This window comes from Triturus cristatus, chromosome 7 (assembly GCF_964204655.1).
Source record: "Triturus cristatus chromosome 7, aTriCri1.1, whole genome shotgun sequence".
Classification (NCBI taxonomy): Eukaryota; Metazoa; Chordata; class Amphibia; order Caudata; family Salamandridae; genus Triturus; species Triturus cristatus.
Genome location: NC_140590.1, coordinates 1,113,412,962 through 1,113,425,019, shown reverse-complemented (window position 1 = coordinate 1,113,425,019; position 12,058 = coordinate 1,113,412,962).

Below are 12,058 nucleotides of genomic sequence, written 5' to 3'. Positions count from 1 at the left end.
AGGTAGAAAAATGTCAGAACAGGCTAAAGCAAAGAAAGTGCAGGAGGAAGGGGAGAGAGTTATTACTGAACAACGAGAAAGAGAAAAAAATGCACTTGTTGAAGGATTTTTCCCGTTCTGCCTACTGAAACAACTGATGAGGAGATGTCCATCCAAGAACATATGACGAAGGTAAAAATAACTCCTTCAGAGGATTTCGTGTCCTTTTACTTAATAGAAAGTCCCCCACCTTATGTGGTTCAACGACAAGTCCTGCAACAAATACCACAGATGGGTGGCCAAATAGCCACCGCTCCTCCCCAAGAAGATGTTAAAGACAGGACAGAGGATAAAATTGATATCCCGCTTTTACAATGTCCCTATGATGTAACACCAGGGGAGGGTAGAATGGCCATAATATCTCATAGGTTGAGACAGGTCCTGGAGCCGCTCCAGGACATTCCTGACAGTAAACGCCAATTGGACGCAGTTTACGAATACCTCCGAACGGGTCAAAACAAACAGGCCTTGATTACAATAATGAAGGACAGAAATATTGTAACAAAACAGCGCATGTTGCAATTCGTTGTGACCTGTTTTATTAGAATGTTGGCTTCAAATGACAATGAAGTGCCGGATTATTTATTGTAATTAAGTAACTCACTTGAACAGTCCAAATTTACCAAACATAGACAGCCAGATGAGATGTTGGTAGGATTAAGAAAAGATATCTTTACCATCCATCAAAATAGGGAGAAGGAGGAGAAAGCCTCAGACAAAGAGGACGAGGAAGAGGGGGAAGAAAGAACAACTCTCATGGGACTGGCCCGTAGCCGCCGCCGTCCTGGGTTCCCTCCCCCTCCCCATCGCTCCTCAACAGAATACAAAACTGTTAGAACGGATACCATTTCCGATAAAATGTTCCAGTGCACTGCCCAGTCATTGGAACACTGGTTTGAGGACGACCCACCCTTCACCCCACACGAGAGAGAGATAGCCCGATCAGCAACTGATTGGATTGCCCAGCACCAACTCTATGATCCTGATATGATAGGACAGATCTTCCTCTCCCTCTCCCTGTCTGATCAAAGAATAGCAGGAATGTTCATGTTACAGCATTTGGCAACACTATATGAAAAAAGATGTTCCCCACCTAAGAAAATACACCATTTATTACGTGACTGTGCAGATGGTTTCTGGTCCACAAGGGATGAGGAATTAATTACTAAAGTTTTGGATCTAAGGCAACGTTATGTACAGTTCGAAACTGAAATGTCCGGTACAGGTACCTATGACAAGGGACAATTTCCCCTGCAAGAGGTACACCCAAGGCTGCGTAATGACGGTGAATATGACCGGGTGCATGTATACACCCCTCTTGCCAAATTAGAAATATTGGAAATGAAGAAGATAGTACCACCACACGAAAAGGACCCCGCAGGATTCCATAAAGAAATAAGGGACATTCTGAGTCTGGGAAATTATACTTTCCCGGATATAAAGATATTGCTGAAGGTTCTCCTTCCGGAAGGGGTTTATGAAAAATTGACGGAAAAAGACTGGAACTTAGATGGGGGAGTTATAAATTGGGTGGCGCTGAGAAATGAGGAGCAGTCCCGCAAATCAGGGGATGGGTTGGGAGACCTAATACGTGCATTCCCCGATGCCCTTATGCAAGTATTACCTAAATTGTTAACGACGAAGAAAGAGGATTGGGACGCAATATCAGCATGTAAACAAAAATTAGATGAAGAAAAGGAGTTTATTTTGTAAGATTGCAGAAATGTTTCGCCATTAACAGCGGCCTCTCCTCAGGCAGTGATGGCTACCAACGTCTTTTTGTAGCGAAATTGGTAGAAAATGCCCTTCCCCCAATAAAGAACAGACTTCAGAAAGTTGAGAGTACTTGGCAAGCAAATAATTCTCAACAGATGTTACAAATGCTACAGTATCACCACAATAGAATTAAGGAAGAAGAAGAAGAAGATAAAAGGCGGGCAAAAGACACCAAAATGAAAGCCCTGGTTGCACAGACAACAACTGTATCAAATGCGGGGAAAAAAAACAAATCCACTGAAAAAGGGTCATGTAATTATTGCAAAAAGCCTGGCCACTTCGTCAGAGAGTGTCCCGTATTAAAACACAATATAGCAACAGGAAAAACACAAGCCCGTCCTTATGCCCCTCGAAACACTGAGGCCCCAGCCCCTACGGCACAGGCCAGACCCCCTACTAATGCCCCCGCACAAACTCAAATGTACCAGCACAATGATGAAATATACCCCGAATATCCTGAATACTCGTGAAAGGGCCTAGAGAGAGAAAAAGACTTGCCCCTGATTCCTGTCATGGTGGACCAACGTGGCCCCTATGTACAAGCACACATTCTGGGGCAAGACAGAAAATTCCTCCTTGACACAGGGGCCAGTAGGACAACAATAAACCATGATGAGGTCCCAGGGATACCTCTCTCCGGCTCACATAGTATTTCCTTGGGTTTTTCGGGAAAAACAGTAATAAATAAGGTCTCACAAAATGTTTCCATAGGAGTGGGTCCACTAACACGTACTACAGATCTAGTGTTAACAAAGACCTGCCCCGAAAATCTATTAGGCATTAAAACACTGAAAGAACTGGGTGCCGTGATATGTTGCTCCCCAGAAGGTGTCAGGTTATATCTGCGAGATTTCAAGGGCCATTTCCTGGAAAAGGAACTGGATGCCAGACTCAAAGTTATTCCGCCAACGTTGTGGGTAACTAGCCCTACAGACGTAGGCTGTATGGACATCACACCTCACAAAATTACACTAAAAGAAGGTGTGGTTTTGCCACGAATCAGACAGTATAAAATACCACCGCAGGCTGAACTAGCATTACTGCAAATAATAAATGACCTGATTGAACACAAGGTAGTAATAGAGACAGATTCCAATACTTGCAGCTCACCTGTTCTTCCAGTTCTTAAACGAACAGACCCAACTGCTGAACCTGTATATCGTTTGGTAGTAGACCTGCGAGAATTAAACAAATGTGTAGTGCCACAATACCCTGTGGTACCTGGCATAACATCACTTTTGACAGCAATAGACCCCAAGGCTGTTTTTTTCACTGTCATAGATCTGAAAAATGCTTTCTTCAGCATCCATATCCATGAGGATAGCCAATACCTTTTTGGATTCTCGTTAAATGGCCGAAGCTTCAGATTTAAGAGAGCTCCACAGGGCTATACAGAAAGTCCCAGTATCTATAGTCAAGCCCTGAAGAGGCAGTTGGACAGCATCCAGATGCCTGAAAATACCACGCTCATCCAATATGTTGACGACATCCTCATAACAGGCCAGTCAGAAACAGAGTGCGAAAAAGCCTCCCTCCAGGTTTTACTATTTCTTGCAGACAAAGGACACAAAGTCTCTCCCTCTAAATTACAGTTCTGTGCACAGCAAGTGGCCTACCTTGGGCACTTGCTGTCCAAGGATGGTAGACAACTTACACAGGAACGAATACAGTTAATTGCCACTATTCCACGTCCAACAACACAGAAAGAAGTACGTGCCTTCATTGGCTTAACATCATATTGTAGGCAGTGGATTCCTCAGTATGCTCATTTGGCCATACCTTTGATAGAACTGACCACTTTGGAGGCCGGTTTATCGGCATCTTTGCCATGGACAACTGAGCATACAGAGGCCTTTGAAGAACTAAAACAAGCACTGTGCCAGGCCCCAGTCCTGGCCACTCCAGATTACACCAAATCCTTCACACTATTTGTAACAGAACGAGGTGGTACAGCACTCGCAGTCCTCACACAGGACCAAGCAGGAAGAAAGAGGCCCTGTGCCTACTTTTCAAGTACATTAGACCCAGTCGCACAGGCCCTACCTGCCTGCCTAAAATCTGTAGCTGCCACAGCTTTAGCCATCAGACAAAGTGATGCCATTGTCCTAGGACACCCCCTGACAGTACTTGTACCACACGCGGTGGAACTCCTACTCAACAGAACACAAACACAACACCTTACAGTAGCCCGATTAATGGGATATGAGCTGACATTGTTCCAGCCACACATAGAGATAAGGAGGTGTAACACATTAAATCCTGCTACCTTGTTACCTAATGCCACAAATGATGAAGATACACACGACTGTATTAGAATGATAGAGATTGTCACCAAACCCAGACAAGACTTGACTGATGTCCCGCTATCAGATGTAGATGTTACTCTCTTTGTGGATGGGTCATGCATGCGGACTAGTACAGGAGAGTTAACGGCAGCTTATGCCATAACCACTGATAGCAGAGTCATAGAAACAAACAGAATAGACACCCTTTCAGCCCAAGCTGCAGAATTAATCGCCCTCACACAGGCCTGTAGGTGGGCGAAAAATTTAAAAGTAAACATTTACACAGATTCGCAGTATGCCTTTGGGGTGGTTCACAATGTTGGGACTCTATGGAAAGAAAGAGGTTTTCTGACCTCCCATCGAGCAAAGATACAACATGAACCTTTAATACAGGACCTGTTGGATGCCATACATCTACCAACGGCAGTAGCAATATTGAAATGCAAAGCCCACACCAAAGTTACAGACGATGTTTCCAAAGGGAATGATCTTGCAGATCAAACTGCCAAGCACACAGCCCAGACAGCAGCCATTTCCCACACAATTCAACAGCATACAGTTCTGGTAGTAAGAGACCCCTCCAAAGATGTCATCGACATACAGGCCCACGCCACCCCAGAGGAAAAGAAAAAATGGACTGAAGCAGGAAGGAAAGAGACTGAACAGGGGTGGGTAACAAAAGACAAAAGAGTGTGGTTCCTACCTGATTCCATGGTGCCCATAATCATAGAAACTACACATAGCCCAGCACACCTAGGTGAGAAAGGAATGTTAGACAGCTTACGAGCATTATGGCACAACAAAAACTTGCGAGCTGCTGCAAAACACAAAGTCAGAACATGTATGATATGTTGTCAGTTCAACCCGGGAAAAGGGGTGTCTGTAGAATAAGGTGGATTTCACCCTCCTGAACATGCTTTTGAGGTCCTACAAATGGATTACATACAAATGGATAGATGTAGGGGACAGAAATACGTGCTAGTGGTTGTATGTGCCTTGACTAGGTGGACAGAGGCCTATCCAGTACCAGATTACACAGCAGAAACAACAGCTAGACAATTGGTTAGGGAATTCTTTCCCCGATATGGACTGCCACGAATTATCTATTCTGACAATGGTCAACCTTTTTCCTCCAAACTAATGGAACAGGTATCATTGTTGTTAGGGTACACCTGGAAGTTCCACTGTGTCAGACACCCCCAGGCAGCAGGTTTAGTCGAAAGACACAATCAGACACTGAAGACAAAAATATCCAAAATATGTGCGGAAAAGGGTGTAGATTGGATCACGGCCATGCCGGTAGCCCTTTTCTTCATGAGAATGGTAGCACATTCAAGGACCGGTCTATCTCCTTATGAGGTAGTTTACGGTCGACCACCTAACATGTGGGGCACACCTAGACCAAGACTATCACGGATACTGACAGTATTATGTTGACAGATTATCTTGCCGCCATGATGTCTGCACTACGCTCTTGTCGTTCACAGGTGGTGGCTGCCTTTCCAGATCACACCAGTCCCGAAGAGCATGCGATAAAGCCAGGGGACTGGATCCTGGTCCGAAATTTTGATAGAACATCGTCCCTAGAGCCCAGGTGGAAGCAGCCGAAGTTGGTCCTCTTGACCACGCGGACAGCAGTAAAGGTTGAAGGGAGGAAAGGATGGCTTCATGCCAGCCATTGTAAAAAGTACTTTGGGGACCCTGAGAACATTATTCAAAACAAAGATAACGCAAACTATTTGCCCCCTCTCTTGGATCCGACCCCCCAACAAACTTACAGTTCTAAATTACGGTCTGCCAAAGTAGCTCAAGTTTGATCAATTAAGTCCAGTTGGTACAGACTGACTGGTGAAGCGGTCAGACAATGACTACTGCGTTAGGACAGACTGACTGGGAGCCGACTAAAAAGGCAATAATGAAAACAAAATACTGCAAAATGTTACGTAGCAGATGTATAATGACTTCTTAATTTTGTTTTTGATATGTACTATATTGACATGTGTGAGGTGGATACTGCATGTTGTTTTCCCTCCCAAGACACCATCACCACGTCAACAAGTACATGACAACACAACTACAGAACACACGTACCACACTTTACCGCACCATGAGCAGAGTCACAGGCTGGCCTTACAGAATAATACCTTTATACAGATGTTACATCATACACATCAGGTCAGCAACACCACAAACTGTTGGGTCTGTGGTCGCCTTCCGGCGCACCAGAGTAAAGGCGGAATACCTCTTTCTCCCTTAGCCTTCTCCCATAATGGGTCATGTCAGGCTTGGGATGCCCTAATGGCGGTCAGGAACGTCTCCTTGATTTGCCCAGAGGAAAAGAATTCTTGTAAAAATGGATGGCCATGGGGAAATTTGAATGCTGTCCTGAACAAAGCCTGTTACCCAGATGAAGAGGGGGACCCCCAAGCTAGAGGTTCCGCTTTAGAGAGTGAAGAATATCGGACAGGCAAGAGACAGTAGCGTTCCAGATATTGAACATCAGGTCCAAAAAGAATAATGGTCCTCCCTCTATACTGGTAACACCTACTAAAGGCCATCTGTGTATCAGGAAGAGTGGAGCCCTGAAATTAGAACACAGTGACTGCTCCACGATACTAGATTTTGTGGATTGAGATAAGTCTTCATTCACAGCTTCCCGCCACACTTATTTTGTATGTGGCTCCACGGCCTATTTTCGATTACCTCACGGGTGGGGCGGCACATGCTACATAGCATTTCTCCTCCCACCAGTTTTCATAGCGCCCCCTTCATATCATAGGGACCTCCAGCTATATCAGCACAAGCGAAGAAAAAGAGCAATTGATACCTCAGGGGTTGATCAGACTGAAACTGCTTGGGAACAATATACTGATTTTAATAGGGGATTCTTCTTTTTCATAGGCCCTGTACAAAATAGTAAATTAATACATAGGCTTACCAGGACTCTGGAGGCTGTCATCAATCAGACCATATCTACCCTTGGAAACTTAACTGAGGAGCAGACAGCCATAAGGATGGTAACTTTGCAAAATCGTCTTGTTCTTAACGTCATACTGGCTGACCGGGGTGGAGCATGAAGATTGATAGGTTCTTCCTGCTGTGTATATATACCTGATAACTCGCCGTCAGTCTATGCGGCAATTTCCAAATTGCACAAAATAGCTGCAGACATACACCAAGAGCCTGGCTCCTGGACACTAATGGGATGGTTATGGGGCATATTGTCAGCATGGGGCTGGAAGGTACTTTCAGGACTAGGCCTCGTGTTGATGGTAATATTGTCCTGCTGTCTCTGTGTCCAGTGTGGCCCCGCCCTATGCGGTCTCTGTGCTACATGCCTGGTCCCGAAGCCAATTAACAGAGCGAGAGAAAATGAAAAAATTATGTTACAAGCCCATGTGGATGGCCTCATGGACATGGAAGTAATCTGAAAGAAATGAGTAAGTTTAGCTTGGGGACAAGGAGGGAATGAGGAAATAAAAATTAAAAGATCGCGTTCCCGGTTCTGTCTCCTCGCACACTTCTTTTTCTCTAGTGCTCTGAAACCATTCTATACAGCATCCATTTTGGACACAGCATCCATTTTAAGAATTCACTTCAGCTTGCCCAGGGTCAGCCAGTCCACGTATCTCCTCAAACTGCAGCTGGTTTTCAGACAGTAACCTCCACGCATTTTTGTGGTTAAGCCGATTCTAAAAAAATGGGCCAACCATCTTCCTCTTTTCTTAGAAAAGCAAGTTTATCTCGTATCTCTTCGAGGCCAGCTGGCCTAGGACCCACTGGGGCCGCGCAGATTGCCACATATTTCAGCTCCTTCCAAGGTTGTCTGCTCACGACTCACTCACCACATCCTTATCTGTCAGGCACACAAGCACCCCCTCCCTCTGACGGCATCCCACCAAGCTGCTTTCTTGAAAAATGTGCTTATCTGTGTTGCTGCATATACGTCTTGAGCAATACTAACTTGTAACTTTTTTCCTTTTGCCGCAACCAGGAGGGCCCCTCCCCATGAGTTGAAAGTTTACTGTGATATGTATAAAAACTGTATTCTGTGAATAAAGCGTCAGACCACTCCTGAACTTGCATGGGTAAAGGAGCTCTCTCCCTTAACTCGAGTTAATGCAATAAAGGCCCATTTAACTCTTTCACCACGGACTCTTCAGTTCATTATTTCATTGATATTGATAATTTATATAAATTCAGACCTGGTAATTAATTTATTTACCACAAGATGATTGCCTCATGTGTTTATGATGGTGAGGTTGGCGCAGAAGGTAATTCGCGCCTGGTGTGATGCTGTGCATAATGTAGTTTATGTTACAGGCCGATGCTAAGTACAGTGATTACCAGTAGTCACTGGTGATGTTCTATGTTTATTATAAGTTCTACATTTACTAAGTTCACTTTGTGATGGTACTGACAGTGGTCCAGTGGGCCCTGTCAGGTGTAAATAATCCCTTGTAAATATGACCTAGTGCCAGGTGGCACCCTGTATAATATGTGCTTACTATTCTAATGTGTTATGATAATACAAAGGCTATTTCTAAATATAACCTTGTGTGGAGTTTCTTTTGTGGTGGGCTGGGGAAGTTGTTGCTGTGTACGTGCGCAAATGCTTTACACATTGCCTCCGGGATAAGCCTGACTGCTCGTGCCAAGCTACCAAGGCAGTGAGCAGGGGTTATCTTTGACGTGGAACTTCCTTGCCCTGACTAGAGTGGTGGTTTCTGCCTGGCTTTGGCACACGCCTTAGCCAGCCAGAAATCCTATTTCTAATAGGTTACAAGCAGCAGATTGCGGCTTATTAGCTGTGAATGGTTGAAACCAGGAAGTGTTGGCAGCCATTTTGTGATTTACTCCGTCAGCTCACATCTCTCCGTGTAGAAGCCATCGGGTTCATAGTTTTACCTTTCAGGCTGCCACACCTCATATCACCAGGTCGCGGCTATGTCTTTAGAAGCCCGTCCATCGGTTCAGAGCTCTGTGAGTCAGTCTGTCTGCAAGACCCCCTACGCTAACCAAAGACTACACAAACACCACTGCACTGTTGTAAACTCTAAAATACTACCCCAGCACGATCCCCTACACTACCCAAACACCACTGCACTACCGTAAACTCTAAATCTACCCCCAGCACGACCCCCTACCCAAACACCACTGCACTATCCTAAACCCTAAAATACTACCCCAACACAACCCCCACACTACACAAACACCAGTGCATTGTTGTATTCCCTAAAATACTACCCCTAGCAGGACCCCCTATACTACGGAAACACTACTGCAGTACCCTAAATCCTAAAACACTATCCCAGCATGACCCCCTACACTACCCAAACACCAGTAGACTACCCTAAACCCTAAAACACTACCCCCAACATGACCCCCTACACTACACAAACACCACTGCACTATCCTAAACCCTGAAACACTACACCCAGCACGAACCCCTCCACTACACAAACACCACTGCACTACCCTAAACTCTAAAACACTAGCCCCAGCACAACCCCCTACACTACCCAAACACCACTGTTCTACTCTAAAAGACTACCCTAGAATGACCCCCTACAGTAGACAAACATCACTGCAGTACCGTAAACACTAAAACAGTACTCCGAGGAGAAACCCCTACACTATACAAACACCACTGCACTACCCTAAACCCTAAAACTCTACTCCCAGCATGACCCCTTACACTACCTAAACACCACTACATTTTCGTAAACTGTAAAACCCTATCTCCAGCATGATTCTAACACTACCCAAACACCACAGCAATACCTTAAACCTTAAAATGCTACCCCCAGCATGAACCCCCAAACAGTACTCAAATACCACTGCACTACTCTAAATTCTAAAACGGTAAGAGTTGCATAACTTCCCACACTACACAAACACCACTGTGCTACCCTATATCCTAAAACACTACTGTCAGTAAGAACCCCCTATAGGACGCAAATACCACTGCACTACCCTAAACCCTAAAACACTACTCCCAGCATGGCCCCTGACACTACCCAAACACCACTGCATTTTTGTAAACTCTAAAATACTACCTCCAGCATGATTCTTACATTACCCAAACACCAGTGCACTACCTTAAACCATAAAACGATACCCCCAGCATGAACCGCCAAACAGTATACAAACACCACTGCACTGCTGTAAATCCTAAAACAATACTCGCTGCATGAATTCCCACACTACAGAAACACCATTGCACTACCTTAAACCTTAAAACGCTACCTCCAGCACAAACCCCCTACACTACCCAAACACCACTGTACTACCCTAAAGCATAAAACAGTAGCAGTCCGTCGGCTTGCAGCTGTGTGTTTGCGAGCCGTTGTGTCCCTAGCTGTACATGTGCGAGTCAGTCTGTTAGGTGATAGGTATGTCTCTGCTAGCAGGGCCGTTGGCCCGTTGGTGTCCCTTTGCGAGTCAGACCAGAGCTCTCCCTCTGCGAGCCAGCACACTGGTGTGCGTTTGCGAGCGGACGGCCCGTAGCTCTCCCTGTGCGAGCAGAGCCCACGTGCCGCAGGTGTCCCTCTGCGAGCCTACTCGACCGCCCGTAGGTCTTACTATGCTAGCCGGATCACAGCTGTCACTCTGCAAACCTATATTGGAAATATAACGCGGCTCTAAAAAGAGCCTTTGTGTTTATTAGTCAGAGCTACATATAAGTGCAGATGCACAGTTTCAGAATATTCAGAAAAACTCAATGTCCCTGATCTGTTAAGCGTACTCCATCACTTCTGTGAATATCAGCCATATGAAAACGTATGTTGTTGTAGATCGACCCCATTCTATGGTCTCTGAGGTATGCAGACACAGCTTTGTTGACATTCTTCCTAGATTTTTCAATCTGAGGACAAAATTGGTTTGACCATTTCCACTTCTGTCTTTGGCAAATATTGGAATATACAAAGATCCCTGGTGCTAACCCGGCTTATCGCCGGAATTTGTTTCGCATTGCAGTTGTTGTGAAAGTTGTGATGTGGTTTTTTCGTGTACAGAAAAATAAACAAACTGGGCAGTGTATCCCGTCAAGATCCAGCACCTGATTCACTTTTCCTAATCAATATAAATAAAATGAACACAAAACAACAAGGCGGAAGACTCCTGCCGGGACCATGAATGTCGACGACACAGCCTGGAAAATAAATCACAAAATAAGGACATGTGTAATGCGCATATAAAAGGAGTGAGACACAGAGAAGGAAAAAAAAGCCAGAGAGCAAAAGAGAGGGAAGGAAAGAAAGGGAGTGAGTGAGAAAGGGAGAAGGGAGATAGAGAAAGAGAAGTAAAGGAACAGAGAGAGTGAGAGAGAGAGTGGAGCGAGGGAAGTGAGAGAGAGAGAGAGAGAGAGAGAGAGAGAGAGAGACAGATACTGCCGACCCTGCGCATCCAAGACCAAATAATTACCTGCTGCCACCGGAGTGTCTACCAGTGGGCACTCCACATGCCGTCAAAGCTTCGCGGCCTGGCAGATCTCACAGATGTCGCTGAGTCCTGAGTCATGAATGGCGTAGACCACATCAGTTTCCCCTTGGCCCAGCAGATCTCACACATGTCACTGAGTCCTGAGTCATCAATGGCAAAGACCACGTCAGCTTTTGGTGCCGCTAACCCTGTGCAACGCAAGTCAGCACCACGTGGTTGTAGGCCGCTGATGGCCATACAACTTAGGGTGAGACTAACCCAGTGCAACTCAAGTCCGCGCCACGTGGTGGTAGGCCCCTGATGGCCATATCATCTTTGCATGGCAATGACCCTGTGCAACGTAAGTCCACGCCACATGGTGGTAGGCCCCTTATGGCCACATCAGCTTCGAGTGGCACTAACCCTGTGGAACTCAAGTCCGCGCCACGTGGTAGTGGGGCCCAGACGCCATACAGCTCAGGGTGCGACTAACCATCTGCGCAACTTTTCATAGACTCTTTATGATTGAGACC